General features: G+C 38.0%; 1 long non-coding RNA gene and 1 pseudogene across 1 annotated transcript; both read left to right on the top strand.

The window, feature by feature from the left end:
* Positions 1 to 798: 798 nt before the first annotated feature.
* LOC125489486 lies at positions 799 to 2,505 on the top strand (annotated as a pseudogene).
* Positions 2,506 to 13,202: 10,697 nt separating this feature from the next.
* Positions 13,203 to 13,525, top strand: LOC125489410. The gene is made up of 2 exons (XR_007266969.1): positions 13,203 to 13,246; positions 13,418 to 13,525. It is a non-coding gene; the product is annotated as an uncharacterized LOC125489410 (long non-coding RNA).
* The last annotated feature ends 1,740 nt before the right edge of the window (positions 13,526 to 15,265 follow it).

Below are 15,265 nucleotides of genomic sequence, written 5' to 3' on the forward strand. Positions count from 1 at the left end.
TTGGTATACTAAGCCGAAACCTACATGTGCAGCATGGTATATCTAAGCCCAAATCTGAAATCAGAATTTGGAAATTCGCGAAAAAAAAAAATATTTTCCCATAGTAAAAAGTCACGTGACCAACAAAGTTTCTATGGAAAATGAAATTTTTTTTTCGCGAATTTTCAAATTTTGGTTTCAGTTTCAGGCTTAGATATACCATGCTCCACATGTAGGTTTCGGCTTAGTATACCCTTTTTGCAACACCCTGTAGATACATTTACAAATCTACATGTATCTAGCTGGTAGTTTAACAACTCTACCTGACCTCGTCATATAGGGTTCACTACCCTTGGCCTTGACCTCCTCCACCCGTCCATCATCCTCAATTCCTTCCCTTTCAGTTCCTTCCAACGAGCTGGTTCGCATGGGCAGAGGGTCATGACGGTAAACATTACTATGAAATCTAAATTTCAAATGTACTCTATTTCTCCTATACCTAATACCATCATTCGCTTCTATAATGTATGATCTTTGACAATTTAGTTTTTCTTTAACGATTACTGGTAACCAGTTTCCATTAGGAATTTTCTTAAAGTAAACATGATCACCTATTTGCAATAAAGGTAATGGTTTTGTCTTTGAATTATAATACTTGGCATCATGTGTGTTTCTCTTTTGAAAACACTCTTTATAATGCGAAAACTTAACGACTTTTGGTTCTAAAACCCCATTTTAGGTCGGGGTCGATTCAGTTTAGGTCGGGGGTTTTTATAAATTTTGAATTTAATAATTATTATTTATTTATTTTCAGGGCAAATGGTGATGAAGAAGTGGATCAATATGAAAAATAGCTGGATAAAATATGACAAAAAAATTAATGAATGTAAATAAATGTCTGGTTCTTCAGCAAAAAAAAAAAAGAAAATATATGTTCTATGATGAAATGATGTTCCTAAAAAAAATGTTGAGCATCGCAAGACCGATTCTAACATGACTGAACATGTTCATGATTCTAGCCTCAGTAATGAAAATTTTGATAGTGCAGTCCCGACTCATCAAGCTCGGGATACACTGAACGGAGTGAGACGCAAAGGGCTAAAAAAAAAGAAAAAATGAACTAAGTGAAGTTGACATTAGGTTTATGAAGTTTATGGATTCAGCAGAACGAGATGAGAAAAAGAAAAGCCGTAGTATGAACTTTTTTATGGGAATCGCTGATACAGTTGACAAGTTCAGTGCTGAAATATGATAGACTTTCAGTTTCAAGTAATTTCAATAATTAAAAATATTCAACAGACAGTGTACTCAGTATATACCTACATCAAGAAACCAATGGGATCCAGGCCATCAAGGATATTTAAGTGGTACAGCATCCTCAAATGCGCAATCGTCAACATATGGATATTCTACAGCTGCTAGATCGGGCTATGCTACGGCGGACGTCTTCTCATGATTTTGGACACGGTTCTGGTTTAGAGCCAATCCACTACCGACCCGAATCACAATTATCTGTACATAGTGTAAATGCGGAAAGTATCTCGGCAGATTCTCAAGTTTCTATTGAAGACGAATTCGATTTTAGTACCGCACTTGAGTAGCATTTTCAGCGTAGTGTATTTTTTGATTTACTTGTTCTTAAATTAATAATTATTAAAATTCAATTACATGTAATAATTTTGTTTGTGTGCAATAAACAATTTTAAACTAAAATATGTCATTTAATTTTGTACCTACTTACCTCAGAGTTACAGCCAATCTTTCTGCGGGCGATATACTCTCTCGCATAAAAGTATCTTGATGTTTTAGTTCCTGGGATAATTTTTGGAGCAAGTTGTCGAATGTAGTTTTCTGCATTCTAAAATAATTGTAAAACTTGTCTTCATCTTCTCTCAATTGATTCTTGACAAGTGTATGAAACGCGCCATATTCCTCCCTTTTTTCTAAAATCGGATGTATCCAAAACCTTACTTCCCTTTTTTTCTATTTTCTTTTTCCTATATATGTAATAAGCAACTATAATCTTTTTTTTCGTAAGAAAATTCATGACGCAGCACGTCCTACACAGCCCGAGTAAAAAGCGCTACTAGCCAGTACTTACCAATGTCTCGCGCGGTGATTTTGCCGTATCATGTACAAGCTAGCACGTTTTTTCAACCGTACGGCTTACACACCGTACGTTTGAACAACCGTGTAATGGAAAAGAGGCCTTATCATTCAGTGAGCACCGCTTGCACTTCGGCATACCATTCACCTTTTCCATTCAACTTCATTTATCGGAACGATACTGTTCGGTCATCCATTCTCATAATATATTTATAATGCAGGTATCTTAGTATCAAAATATATTCCAATTCTTCTATTTTATATATAATATTCTTGTATTTTTATATTTAAATCATAATTTATTATAATAACAATATATCAGTGTGTTAAACATTTTGATTTATTAGGACAATACTGTTCAGACAGCCATTCTCATAATATATGTATATAAAATGTAAGTTTCTTTCCATTTTCTCATAATGTATTCAAATTCTTTTATTCTTGTGTCTTCATATTAAATCAACATTTTCTTTGTAATTTTATTAAATAAAATTCTTGGCAATTTTGTGCTACCTGGGTTATTTCGTGTTGGCCATGTTAGAGTTTGTCAGGAAAACTATTATCACACATCTTGTAATAATAATAATAATAATAATAGTCATTTATTTCGGGTGTATAAAGCCCATATCAGAACATTACATCAATAATAAAATTATAAAATTATAAAATTAAAGTTAAAATTAAAATTAGGTACATTCAGAAAGTAATTCTTTGTCAATTGTTATTATCTTTATAATTAAAATTATATAAACATACGTTTAAATATAAACATACAATAAAATCAAATTTATTTAACATTACCAGAGCGTTGCACCTTCAACCAATGTTGGTAGAATGGATGGTTAATGTTGTCACACAACGTGCTTAAGATCGCATTTGATGATCCACGTAATCGGTCCCAGAACGAAGCTATTTTTGTTCTTATAATAGCAAAGAAGTCAGGGACTCTGGCCTCCGCGAACATGCCCGATGCACTGCAGAAACGAGGGAGCCTCATCAGTATCCGAAAGGCATCATTATACTGAACTCTCAGTACACTGAAAGCACGTTTCGTATAATGAAACCACAGCTGACTAGTATAAAGGCTCTGACAATAGGCTTTAAAGAGTGTTATTTTCACCTCGTTTGTGGCTAGTGCGAACCGGCGCGCGAGCATGTTGCAGCGCACGGCCAGAGCCCTGCGCTCGCGCTCTATGTCGGCCTCGTCACTCAGGTCTGACGACAGTATGTGGCCCAGATATTTAAACTTGTTTACAACCTGCACTGGCGAGCCCTTCAGAAATACTGGAGGCACCCGGTCTGGACCTCTCCCGGCCTTGAACACCATCATCTCTGTCTTCTTCTCATTGTACTTTAACCCATGGTCTTCGGCATAGCGAGCACATATGGCTAATAGACGTCTAAGAGCCTTGATGGAGGGACTGAGGAGCACCATATCATCAGCATAACTCAGGTTGTTGACACAGACACCACCAACATGGCAGCCGATGCCGGTGCCCCTCAGCTCCTCGATCAGATCGTTTATATAGAGGTTAAACAGGTCGGGAGAGGTCAGACCTCCCTGACGTACACCACACTCTAATCTGTAATCATTAGACATAGTGTCGCCCCATTTCACAGAATTAGTTTGGTTTTCGTACCAGTATCGCAACAAGGACACTACATTGCTGTTTACATCCGCGTTTTTAAGTTTTTCCCAAAGCAAATTATAATTTACCAGGTCAAAAGCTCGGCTCAGATCTAAAAAACATGCATACACAGATGTCCCTCGCTCCGTATAATATTTAACTGTGTGTTTCAGACTAAATATGGCTGAGTCAGTTGCGAGACCGGGACGAAAACCAAACTGAGCATCATCTAGACGTAGCCTGTTCGCCAGTGCAGGCTGCAAGAACCTCTCCAGAATTTTACCTATAACAGTACCTAGCGAGATGGGCCTGTAGTTATTTAGGCGCGACAAGTCACCCGTTTTATTTTTGGGCACAGGTACCACTACTGTTCTCATCAATTCTTTGGGCAAACAACTATTTTCAATACAAGCGTTGAATAACTCGGACAGCACACGAAAAATTTCATCACCGGCATAAAGAACATGCTCGATGCTGAGCCCGTCGACGCCGGGCGACTTGCCGCGCGTCATGCCGCGCACCACGCGCGCCACGTCGCGCGGCGTGCAGCGCGTGGGGGTCGCCGGCGGCGCCGCGGCCGCTGTCTCAGCAGCGGGCACGCTCCGTACACCGGTAGACGGTTGTACTTTAAAATGGTTAGCAAACATGTCGGCTATACATTTATACTCCTGTTGAGATTCTACACTTGATGGTACACTATTTTTATAGCTAAACTTTTTAGTCGATTTCCAGAACTGGCAGAAGTTTTTGGTTCTTTGACTTACCGCCAATATATCTAATTTTATATTTTCCTCATTTTTTTGGCACCATTTTAACTTATTTTTGAAAACTTTTCTACTAGCATACATTTTATCATAAATCTCTCCGGCTTTGGGTTTGCCCAAAGAAAGCCAGTATTTATAATACAACCTAGCATTTTGATGGCTATTTTGTACATGTAGGTTCCAGCCAGTTACCTGCTTGTACTTTCTACGAGCACCACCCTGGGAATTACATTTTAATGAGCTTGATATACTAGCATTCTGCATAATGCTTATTATCTTATCGTAGTAATTATTAATTGTTAATAAAAGTGACGCATTGTCACTGTCACAGTATATTTTAAGTTTCTTCAGTTCTTTGTTACAATAACTACCGTACCTATCAATCTGTTCTTGAGATTTTACACCCCATTTAATATTCTTAAGGCTATCATAGTCGTTGTTAATAAACTTTTTATTTACTATACCCTTAATCTTACACTTAATATACAGTGGCAAATGGTCAGACCATTTAACATCATAGTCCACCGTAACAGTCATTATAGTATCACGCGCGGCCACTGTGCTGACGCAGTGATCCAGCCACCGAGTAGTCCCGTGGGCTTCACTCACGAACGTAAATGTCCCAGAGTCCACTCCTAGAATATCTATATCGGCACATACCAGCTGCTGGTCGCTGCAGAATGCCATGAGCTCGCTGCCGAACCTCTGCCCCGGGTGCGCGTTGAAGTCCCCCAGCACGTAGACCGCCTCGGCGTCGCCCTCGTCGACGAGCGCCTGCACCAGCGCGCATGTGTCGGTGAACTCGGGCAGGTTGTCCTCCGAGTCGGTGGGCATGTAAACATTCACCACTACGAAAACACGCTTATCTACTTGCACTTTAATTGCCGCCACTCTATCACTTGCACAATCCAACACGGTCACAAGCGGGAAGACGGACTTCCGCCACAGGATCGCCAGGCCGCCGTACGGTCGCCCGCGCAGCACGCCCGCCGCTGTGTCCACAGAAGATTTCGCGAAGCTCCCAAACTCGTTGCTTATCTCATTTGTAAAGTTTAGGTCGTGTGGCAACAGCCAAGTCTCCTGCAACAGTATCACATCGGCACGCTTACACAGAGACCGTACATGTTCAATCGACCTTTTAATTGATTTACAGTTAAAAGTGACCATAATAACATCAGTAGTCGTATTATCCATTATTATTTATTATACGAGCTATTACGGTTCGCGCTGGAGCGCTCTCTGTACCTGCGACATACAAGGCCCACCGGCCAGGACTCAGGGCTTAGAAACTTACTTATTCTAGAGCTGTTAATTTCTATTTTAAATGAGTTGAATGTGGTTTCTTTCCATTGATTCAATAACTCAATAGCCAAACAGTTTTCGCCAATTTCATTTATATGTGCCCTCACGTCATCCACAGTTATGTGCTTTTTACAACGTGATAGATAGATTGCACAAACAGACTCCGCAGTCTTGTGTCAGCCATACTGTGCTAAGCGCGCAAGACTCTAAAACCATCCACCTAGAAAAGATCTTTGTGATACATTGTAACGTTATTTATTTCTTCCAAATAAATAACTTACATCATAATAATTGACTTCATAATTTATTTGTAAATTCCCTTTTAAAGTATCGACTTCATCGATAACTTAATCTTCGGCGTCGATAACTCTTCAAATTATCGACGCGTTCCCATCCCTAGACAGCGAAGCGGTCTTTTGTTCTTGTCCCCACCTATCGCGGCAGCCCCACTCGGTGACCATTGGCTCTCGATCATTCGGCCACGGGCTACGGCATCGACTGCGCGTGACCCTACCTCACGTTAGTCCTCTAGGTGCCTAACCCGCTCTAAAGTGTCGAATGACCTAGACATTACCAGTGGTATCGTGTGTGTGTCTTCCCCAATATTAGGGTCCACGGTACGGTTTACCGACTCCACGGTCTACCTACGTGGTTTCTACGGCTCGCCCTCTACGTGCTGGTTCGGCAACCCCCTGCCTTCGTGTTGCTGACCACGCCGCGCAGCCGAGCTACACGCCACGCGCACGCAACGGCCACGTGACCTGCCTGCCTACCTACCTGGCCACTGGAGAAGAGGACTTCCACGCCGGTCGCGTTATCGGGATTCCACGCCGATACTCTTCGACTCAGGGGAGTCCCTATCCGTGCCAACTGAAAACTGACTGATCGTGTAGTGTAGGCCTAACCCACACTTGACCTCTAAATAAATTTGTGTCAAGCTAAACCCTGGCTTTCTCATTTCTTCTCTCCTCTTAGCTAGCCATTTTTCATAAGCGCGACAACATGTAGAGACTACAAACTCACGCAAAGAGAGGATTTTAAGGCAAGTTATGAAGACCATATACAAGTGAAGAAGCTGTCTAGAGAATGAAAACGACAGGATAGATATGCCCTAAATGAGACCAATATAACGACCGCATATGACTTGCAGGCAATTTTACAGGCGCCAAGAGGGCGAGATAGCAGTTTTTATTATAAAACTAAAATGAATTGCTACAATTTCTCAATCGCAGAGTTGGCAGTAAAGTCCCAAAGCAAGAAGAAAGCTTGAAAGCCTATTCAAATGTGTATTGCTATTTTGGGACGAGACGCAGGGACAGAAAGGTTCTGTAGAAATAGGAACCTGTACCTGTATAGTATATGTCTATAATTTCCTAAAAACAATAAATGAAAGAAGTGCTGGCAGTCATTGAATGTTACTTTTTACCATCTTTTTACTTGGACAATAATAGAATAAGAATAAGTTAGTTACGACGATGTATATGTACGCTTTGACAAAACTGGATAAGATAAAGAGCATCACTCATAAGGGTGCTTACATAGAGAATCGGGTTCCCTGTATCTACAAAGGCCATACTCAAAACTAAAATGACAACGCTCACAGCCTAAGCGAGAAACAAATCCAAAGATATTTAAGAGCAGAAAATATACAGCTGAGTATATATCCCTCATTAAAGGTGCCAAGGAAACCGGAAAGAAGTTTGTCACTCACGTTTGAGGACTTTCTGGACATTAAGAGCTTATAATCGGAATGAAGGTCAATGATTATCAATGGTTCTTTGTCTTGTACATTTCAGACGCAATGCCGGCTCAAATTAAAACACTGGGTGAAATTGCTGTCGACCCACCTGTGACAATGTCACATCCCTGAATGCAATTTTATCATTCATTGAAGAAAACTTTCCGAGTGATTGGCGAACCTGGGAAATCTACGATTACTCTTATGCAGACCTTTTCGGAGATGAAATTCAGCCAGCCGTCGAAGCAAAACTCAGGTTTGCTATACCAAACCAAGACTTAGCTAGAGCATTTGGGTTTCCGTCTTTATCGGAGCGAAGCCAAGTTAGAAGGAAGCTATGGCCGATTGCACATACAAACCGAAGAACAAAGTTTTGGCTACATTACTCAACGATATACCACCTACGGAAAACCACTTGTTCGATGATGACAAACTATGCGACGCGATAAAACAGCAAGGAGGAATGCATAGGTTTTTTCCTTTTGTTTTATTGTAAAAAAATAGAACTGGTGACCTCTCAAGTCTATCAAATTATCGTCCAATATCATTGGCTACAATTTTTTCAAAAATTTGTGAAAGATTAATTAGTCATCACTTGAGTGAAGAAAATATGCCTATAAACGAAGCTCAGTTTGGTTTTCGTAGCAAATTGTCAACTGACCTGGCAATTTTTGCACTTAAAAATACTGTTAAATACTATACTGCTCGTAAAACGCCAATTTATGCTTGTTTTCTAGATTTGAGCAAAGCCTTTGATACGATAAGTTATCATAAGTTATGGTGTAAATTAAGAAGTACTAATGTTCCATGTAAGATAACAAATCTATTACAGTATTGGTATGGAAATCAGAGAAACCATGTTAGATGGGGAAGTGCCATTTCAGAAGAATATAAGCTATCTTGTGGAGTGAGACAGGGGGGTCTGACCTCCACGAGTCTTTTCAACCTCTATGTAAATGGTTTGATTGAGGAACTCAGCAGCATGAGGATTGGGTGCCATATAGGGGGCAAATGCATAAATAATTTAAGCTATGCGGATGATATGGTGCTGCTGAGTCCCTCTGTCTCAGGACTGGGCAGGCTCTTGGAGGTCTGTGAGCGCTATGCGACTGACCATAGTCTTGTGTATAATGTAAATAAAACGGAAATCGTTGTTTTTCAATCTAAAAACGTGTCTACTTGTAGTCCTTGTCTCAATATGTATGGAATTCCATTGAAGGTTGTACAAAAATTTAAATATTTAGGACACCTCCTCACTAACAACTTAAAAGATAATGATGATCTTGAACGTCAAAGGCGTTTATTAGCAATGAAAAGTAATATGTTAGCGAGAACATTTTCTCAATGCTCGATTCAGGTTCGCATAACCCTTTTTCAGGCTTACTGCCAGGCGTTCTACACTGGTCAGCTATGGTGGAACTACACGCAGCGTGCCATGAACACTCTGCGTGTTCAGTATAATAACGCATTTCGATGTATGCTGAAACTCCCCTGGCGGTGTAGTGCCTCTGCCATGTTTGCCACGAATGGGGTCAAAGACTTCTTTGCCTTGATGCGTAATCTTACAACTTCATTTCACAATAGAATTGTTAACTGTAATAATGAAATTATTAAAACTATTTTTGTAACTGTTTACCAAAAAACCACACCGTACTGTGGCCTTAAGACTAATGATAAAATATGTAAAATGCCTAATCAAACTGTTCAATTTGTACCACACTCTCTGACAAACTAATTCGATTCAATTCTATGACATTAACAAATCTCATAATTTCTGTTTATAACAATTTAATTTAATAATAATTTAATTTAATTGCTTACTTTATAATTGTAAATTAAGTAACAATGAATGTTGAATGTTAAATGTAAATTCTGATGTATTATGTATAACTATGGGACCTGTGCCTGAAATAAAATGATTTATTTATTTATTTATTTATTTTTCCTTTCAAGCAGAAAAAAGGGGGGAGGAACCAAAAAGACTCGAACGGAAAGCCGATCACCTATCAGCCTATCAAACCTCAAATAATAGTAGAATACCGCGCCAAAATGAAAGAAACTGGCATTTCACAAAAAAAATTGACAGCGGTAAATCTAAAGGGTTTTCGAGAAAAACTACCACTAAAACATATCTTTAGCATAAAAACGGAAATGGCGGGCTATCCATGGTTGCAGATCTTTTTAGGTCGATATCCTAAATTGAGCATAAGAGTGGTATTATCATTGGCAAGGTCCCAAAGCTTAAACCGAGAACAAAAGAACAAGTTTAGATCGAGCTTATTATCTCTGTTCTGACTGATAACAATTTGTTAGATAAGCCATATGCAAGCATTTTCAACATGGATGAGACCGGAATACAACTTAACAACAAAACTGGAAAAGTTATTGCCACTAAAGGGAAGCGAGCAGTTCACGCTATTATCACTTTCAACTCGAGCTCGAGAGAGCCAGGTGCAGGTACTTACACCCCCACAGAGAATAGAATATGATATCACTTTGAACGAGAAACTTTGACGGTAATTGGTTGCTGCAATGCTGCAGGAAATTTCCTACAACCTGTTGAGATAATGAAGGGAGTTAACAAAAAACCTACCCGGAATCATTGTGCTGAAATGATAGGAAAAGCTTGGCTTGCTGCTGCAAATCCAGCAAATGCGGTTCCGAAGCAGTGAAATATTTCCAGTGGACCCACATGCGATAGCAGATTCCGGCTTATAGATTCTGGTATCATTAACCAGGTACATATCAATGAACAGAATGAATCGCCCCAACCTATTATGGATCGACCAAGCTCGCCAAGTAAACTCTCCGATAACATTATCGCTGAGAAATTGCTACCCCAACATTCCAGCTAATTCTGTCCATGTCCAAGTCAATACTGAAACAGGTCAAGATCAACAAAAAACATCTACAAGCGAACCGAATACTAGCCATGAAATTTCACCTAATGTTGTGACTCTTACAATCTGCCGTGACTCCGATGAATACGAAACTGATTTAGAAGAAAGCACTGGAGAGCTAAATGCGCAGATTTACACCAATAAATATAGACAAACAATTTGCACTTTCGGAGATGGAAAAGAATGAGACTGGATCAAAGATTACTCCATCTAAATATATCGTAGAACTTTCACCAGTACCAAACATACCAACACCATTCAACAAGAGTGGCAAGCAAGAGGAGAGATTCTTAACACGGAAAAAAGGATTAATGAGAAAAAAGGAAAGGAGAAAGGTATGCAAACTAAGGGGATACCAATAAAAGGATCGCAGAAAAAAGACACATCAAAGTTGAAGAAAAGAAAGGAAGAAGAGAAGAAGGGTAAGGCATTGAAAGAAAATAAAGATTGCCAATGTAACAGATTTCAAAGATAAAACGGAAATCCAGCCACACCTATAAAGAGAAAATCAGCCCAAAAAAAAAACATTTAAAATTTACAGTAACAGCAGCGGAGATGATATCTTGGAGTTACATTTGACACAAAGCTTACATTTCACGACCACGTTAAAGCTCTTATAGTGCATAGACTTAGTATATACTAATATATATATATAACTATACTATAACATATAACTATAACATAGTGCCACAATCTTATCTGTTCCGGTGGTCAAAATGTGTAATTTTTTTTCAATTTTATTTATTTATTCATAAGAAACACAAATTTAAATGACAGTATACACACCGTCAAACTGCAAAGCAGTTTATTGACAGTTAGGCTCTCACTCATAGGTAGAACTTAACTAAGGGTGGCTTTTATCAACGTGATAAATGTATTTAACTTTTTATTTAAACACAATTTTTATTTAAATTTCGTAAAACATCTTTTACCACGACTTAAATATGATTAGTAATCTGTTAAACCTAAATGCGGTCAAATGGCTATTTAACTTTACTAAACACATTTATCTACTACGCATGTCATGGCGTCAGTCGCGGCGACCAGCTGACCGACCGGCTGTCAAGAGAACTTTTCCATTTCTAGCATTTTTCCTCAGTGATGTCTAGTTGTTGTCTGTGAGAGATTCAGAGGTCATTGTTCAGAGGTTATTGAGGTTATCTAATAAATAATGGATTTGTGGGATATTTTGTTTGATGACGATGATGAAGAATTACTTCTCTATATGAATAAACCTCGCTCATTACGCTATATTGCAGAAAGAACTAACTTATTTGAGACACTACCGGATAAAAAAATTGTTAGGAGATTTCGTTTGACAAAAAAAACTGTATCGCTATTCCATTCTATTCTATTCTCTGTGGGGGTGTAAGTACCTGCACCTGGCTCTCTCGAGTGGAACCTTTGTGCATATCCCCAAGGTCTAAACTGCCTTCCTAAGCTTGGACCATTTCCCACCACCCTGGTCCACTGCGGGTTGGTGGGTTCACATATCTAGATGTGCTAGATGCGCACGATGTTTTCCTTCACCGTAAGAGCGATGATATACATTGTACTTAAGTTAAAAGAACTCATTGGTACATGTCAGCGCCGGGATTCGAACCCGCATCGTGAGAAGGGGGCGCTTACCCGACTGAGCTACCACCGCTCGCTAAACTGTATCGCTTATACTACAAGAAATTCAACATCATCTTGAATTTATTTCCACCAGGTAAGTAGCTAAGGTATTGAAATAATAAAGTTATCTGACTACATAATTATCTTATACTTTTATTTATACCTATAATTATTGTTACAGAAATAATGCAGTTACTCCAATGAACCAGTTGTTATGCACACTCCGATATTATGGAACTGGCAGTCAGTTAATTACTTGTGGAGATGTGATAGGTGTGGAAGAACCAACAGCTTGCAGAATCATTCATAGAGTTACTCATGCAATAGCATTATTGTATAAAATATACATTAAAGCTCCTGATACCATTCAGGAACAACGTTTTGCTCTCTATAATGTGCAAGTATGGTTCCAATACATTGCACAATAAATCTTGTTCTTCCCTTGTAAAATTAGGGGCACGAACACGAGAAGAAGTTGCTTGACTATTCATTTTACTTTGAAATCACTACAACAAATAAATACAAACACCACCACGCGGTGAAAGCCGAAATAAGTTTTGTTTTGAAATAAGTAGTGTTATTTTCTCTATGTTTGAAATTGATAGATTGACTCCGTTTTACGCTGAGTCGTTTCGAATGTTCAATAAAAAATATGAAGTCTCTCATTAAAAGATGTGGAACTGAACGTAAATAACAAATCGCTGGATGCTAAACGCATTTAACTAAATAGTAATCGAAAAACCATGGTGAATTATGAAGCTAAACATGTTTAGCATAAAATTGTTTAGTGCATTAAACGAATTTAGCTAAATGAATTTATGTAGTATTTAAATAGAAGTTCGTAACAGCCACCCTAAGTAGGTATCTATAATAAGATATAATAGAACCGATTTCTGCAATCCACAAACAAACTACGCTGGAGTTCATTGGCACGTATGTATTATGCTTCCTAACGAGTACGAGTAACGAGTACTAACGAGACGTCATTTCATACTCTGTGCGATATTTGAGTTGTCAATTTCTGCGAAGGGACTGACGCTACGTTATTTAATTTGTTTTGTGATTTTCTGGGTGAAATAATGCCAAAAGTGCTGGAAAGTGATGCAAGAAAAGTAATACTAGATATATTGGCTTTTATGCAGGAAGAATAACGTATTCAGGCGCTTTAAATTCCGTTTGAAAAATTGGAAGAACGACTTGCAGCGGCTACAGGTTAGTGTTGCCAAATATGACGAAAAATTTTACCCATATACTCACATGTAATTCTATTTATAGAATTACATGTATTTACAGCGGTATTTTCCCGAGAGACCCGTACCCCAGCAGTGGGGACGGGATGGGTCGTGATGAAAGTATATAATCTTTATTTTTCTTAGATTACAGGTGCGAGTGAAGCTGCGTACCTATACCTTAGGCAGTATACCAAGAAGAATTTCTCGCACCTGCAGCGATTTTAGACGAAATAATGATGATTAATGACATCTTCTTCTTCCCCTACGAGTATCAAGGGTTGCCTGGAAGATATGGATTTTTGGCAATTAGCCTTTGTACATTGTCTGTATTGCTTTTAATTTTATGCTCTTGTTTCTTGTTACTTTAGAAAATGTAAAATAAAGTGTTCATAAATAAATAAATAATAATTAAGTACTTAATAGTTTCTCGTTATTCCCACGACATACAGATGTTACCTATATCATTGTAAAATCAAGGTTTAATGTCTTATATCAGAACATAATCAGAACTAATTTTGTTTCTGTTCGCCGTGGACAAATTTTTTATACAACAAATTTCGTTTGATATATGTATTATATCCTCTTTCATTTACTATCGACCCTATATTTTGATTTATCTATACTTATGAATGTACCTAATTATATCAATAGGTAATAGCAGAAATTCATTGTCGTTTAAACCACGGCAAAATTTAATTGATGGCATCACTGGATTCGATCACAGTGACGCCGTCACAGGAACAGATAAGATTGTGGCACTATACATCCAACTGTTTTAGAAGATTGGGTTTTGTGAGAATGCGATCTCTCTGTTGTGTTCAGAAGCAAGGATATTTTACTTTTTCCTCAAGGAGCTGGTTGTAGTGTTTGAGCTTAGTCTGAAGGTCAAGGGTCAACTGGTTGACAAGAGAACAATCGTGTACGTAGAATGCGCAACTTACACAAGGCAATGACAATAATATATAATGTTTATCGATATTTGACTACGTTTCCCGTTGTCTTATTTTTTTTTTAATGTCTTAAAAATTAACTTATACAGGGTGATTGGAAAGTCGATGTATTCCTTTAAATGGGTTGTAGACGAAGGCGTTTCCAGTTGATTGAACCCCATAATGCATTATCCGAAATTCAACAATTTCTGAGTTATTTAAGATTTTTTAGGAATTTCCCAAAATTTATGTTTAAAAGTAGAATATTAAAAAAACTAACAATTTTTTTAATAATTTTTTGATTGTTTTGCATTAGTGACACCTTAGGATGAATTGCTTAATGAAGATTTTCATTTCAAAGAAAATGGGAAAATATCGAAAAGACGAGTTTCTTAAATTACATGGAGAATATATAGAAGGCGAATTGAAATTAGCGTTTTGTAACTTTAGCCAGCATATAAGAAACAAAATATCGCCAAACCAAAAAATAAAACTATTAATAGTCTATAATGCTCTTGTACGCAGCCAACTTGAATATGCGTCCCCTATATGGAATCCTAATTACCAAGTGCACAGTGACAGAATTGAACGAATCCAACGGAAATTCACAAAATACCTGGCTTACAAAGATAGAGAATGCCCTTATAGAAGCCATTATAGTGAAAGATTGAGGCACTTTAAGGTCCAGTCACTAACAGATCGTAGGAATAATATGGACCTAGCAACTCTCCATAAAATTATCCACGACAAGATTTCATCTCCAGACCTACTAGCATTAGTCAACTTCACAATCCCACGAAGCGGTTTTAGACTTGGTAATAGAAAAATATTTAACCCTCCACCAAATAAAACAAATCTCGGTCGCAACTCACCACTTACACGTATTATGAACAACTATAATCAAATTTATTCTTCCAACCAAAGCATTGACATTTTTAAAAACTCAAATTATAGGATATTTCTGCAATTTGTAAATAAATTATAATATATATTTTTTTATTTTTATAATGCATGCTGCATGAATATTATTAATTGATAATTATATTATTAGATAATTATATTAATTGATA

The sequence above is a fragment of the Plutella xylostella genome, chromosome 14 (genome assembly GCF_932276165.1).
Source record: "Plutella xylostella chromosome 14, ilPluXylo3.1, whole genome shotgun sequence".
NCBI classification, from domain to species: Eukaryota; Metazoa; Arthropoda; class Insecta; order Lepidoptera; family Plutellidae; genus Plutella; species Plutella xylostella.